This window comes from Epinephelus fuscoguttatus, linkage group LG5 (genome assembly GCF_011397635.1).
Source record: "Epinephelus fuscoguttatus linkage group LG5, E.fuscoguttatus.final_Chr_v1".
Lineage (NCBI taxonomy): Eukaryota > Metazoa > Chordata > Actinopteri > Perciformes > Serranidae > Epinephelus > Epinephelus fuscoguttatus.
The window spans coordinates 24,448,710-24,451,209 of record NC_064756.1 but is presented as its reverse complement, the minus strand read 5'-3'; the positions used below and the strand labels follow the sequence as shown (position 1 = coordinate 24,451,209).

At 36.8% G+C, this 2,500-nt stretch overlaps 1 protein-coding gene across 1 annotated transcript in view; it reads right to left on the bottom strand.

Annotated features, from left to right (window-relative positions):
- LOC125888556 (apolipoprotein(a)-like) overlaps nucleotides 1-2,500 on the bottom strand; it is a 101,908-nt gene that overhangs the window by 55,886 nt on the left and 43,522 nt on the right.

Genomic DNA, 2,500 nt, shown 5'->3' with positions numbered 1-2,500 from the left:
CCATCATCCCTTTGATTATATGTGAAAGACCTGTGAAAACACAGCAGGTGTCAAGTCAGAATGCTTAGCTTTGAATCTAAAAGTTAGATGTTTAGGTAAAAATTGGATTTTAAAGGTGTGAACTTACCTGCATGTGAAGGATGTTTCAGTGTCACATTTGGCGGCACATTCAGCCACGTTGTTAACTGAGTACTGTCTTCTCTGCAACGAGAGGATCTGTGCTCCTTCAGTTTTGGTGTAGCCATCCACCTCAGTACCACTTGCTGGAATCAGGGACAAAACTATGAATTCATTGTCAAACATACAGTACATTTCTTATCATTAAAGCTGACATAGGCAGTTTAATTCTGGCGTCATTGGGCAAAAATCCCTTTATAATGTTTAATTGCAGTTCAAGAGGTCTGAAAGAACACTAGATGTGTGCATCTTCACTTGGCTCTGTTTTCAGGTTTGACAAAATCTAGACCGTGACAGAAGACTTTGGTCAATCACAGGCTGTTTTCAGAGAAAGCAGCTGTCAATTATGTTAATCACTGCACGTAAACTGTGGTAAACTATCAAACTAGGCAGTGCTGATCGAATATGTCTCATGATTCTGTTACTGCATCGCTTATTTCTCATCTTATATGTTATCAGAAACATGTTTTAATACAGCTCAGCTGTAAAATGTTAAAGTTTGTCACCCAGCCACTTTGTTGAAAACAGCTGAGCAAAACATTTTACAGCTAGTACTCTAAATATATTTCTAAAAAAAAAAGATAAAATTAAATCAGTTAGTTTTATGTGCATTCCTACCCATCTCATAATACATCCTGACTTGATTCCATGATGAAAATAGTATTTAAAGGGCATATATTATCAACGTGGACAAGGTTGTCCTGATGAGGTACTCTCTCAGTGAAGCAAAGTAATGTCTGTCTTACTTTTATTTACAATTTAGGGCACTTCAATTATTGTGAACTACTCCTAATTATCATTCAAAGGTACCATTTATATCTTACCAGTGCAGGTTAGGGCTCCCAGGAGCAAAGCTAGTTTGCACAGGTCCATGGTGAGGCAGCTCACAATCGACAAAGTCACCGAGGTACCTCCTGGGATGTGACAGCCCTCCTTTAGCATCTCAGAAAAATAAATAGGACGGCTCAATCTATTTTTAGTCAATCATTGGTCAGACAAGGACAGCAAACAAGCAACAGGTTTTGAAACACTTTTAATAATGTGACCTCAAGCACATACTCATCTTTTTTCTTTTTTTTTCAGTAACTGCTTATGGTAATACATGTATGTATTTGTTAAAATAATAGATTATAATACAGACTTGATTCTCATTCGACTGATGAATACTATGTGATCTAGATTACATCTAATCAATGTATAACATAAAATTAATCTTCAACTAAAAGGATCAATGTTCTCAATTACAAACAAACGTTATTACAAAACATCATACTTTAGACTCTTGAGTAGGCGTTAGGTCTGAGTAACAGCTGTTCAGTTGTGGGAAATTGTGCCACTGTCTTTCAAATTCTTGACTAAGTTAATGATGAGAGGCTTCTGTGAATATATGTCCTGAAGGAGGCTTTTCAATTAATTTTCCTGCGTAACGAGCACTTCTTATTTTTAATACATTAAGTATTTTTGTGGATAATAATACAGGACATCGATCTGGGCTGGTATGTTGACGAAAACATCTCTGGCAGCTTCCAGACAGCTGTTATGTCGTTTACAGTCCATCGCAGCATAGTTTGAAAAGTCACAACTCTCACTTAATATTAACAAAACGGTCTGAGTTTGCTTCTCTGCCAGGTTCGCTCATCAACAGAAGCTAATGTGTTAAATCTAAATATTAATGGACAAAATATCAAACAGGTCAGGTAAAATACCTCAGCCTCATATTAGATTCACAACTAAAATTCGAGAAGCATGTTAAGATGGTGAGCAGGGTTGCAAAAGCAAACTTCCGTACATTTAGACTTATCAGGGACTGTCTCCCATTTCACGCTGCAAACAGTTTTGTGCATGCTATGATTTTTTTCACATTTAAGCTACTGTGTAACCTCTTGGTCACAAGCGACATCTACAAAAATAAAGCCTCTTATGATATATAATCCAGCCATTAAACTTTTGCAAAGGAAACCAATGAAAGCACATCATTGTCATGTTCTTCAGAAACTAAATATACTAAGTTTTGATTATTTCAATAATTCTGCCAATTTCAAACTCATCCAAAAATGCCTAAATAATCAGGCTCTCCAGGTGCTCAGTGAACTTGTGGTTCCACTGAGAGCTTCTGGCTCAGTAACACGAGCAGCCAGTGGGAATTGTAAGGTTCCCCTGTGTGAATCCTCATTTGGAGAAACAGCTTTTTCTGTCCGTGGAATTAAAATTTGGAATTCTTTACCTTCAGAACTTATACTGGATCCTGATTTCGATCACTTTAAACTCAAACTGAAGCAGTTGTGATGCAGTCATGAATAATTTGGTACTTCCTATTCTATGA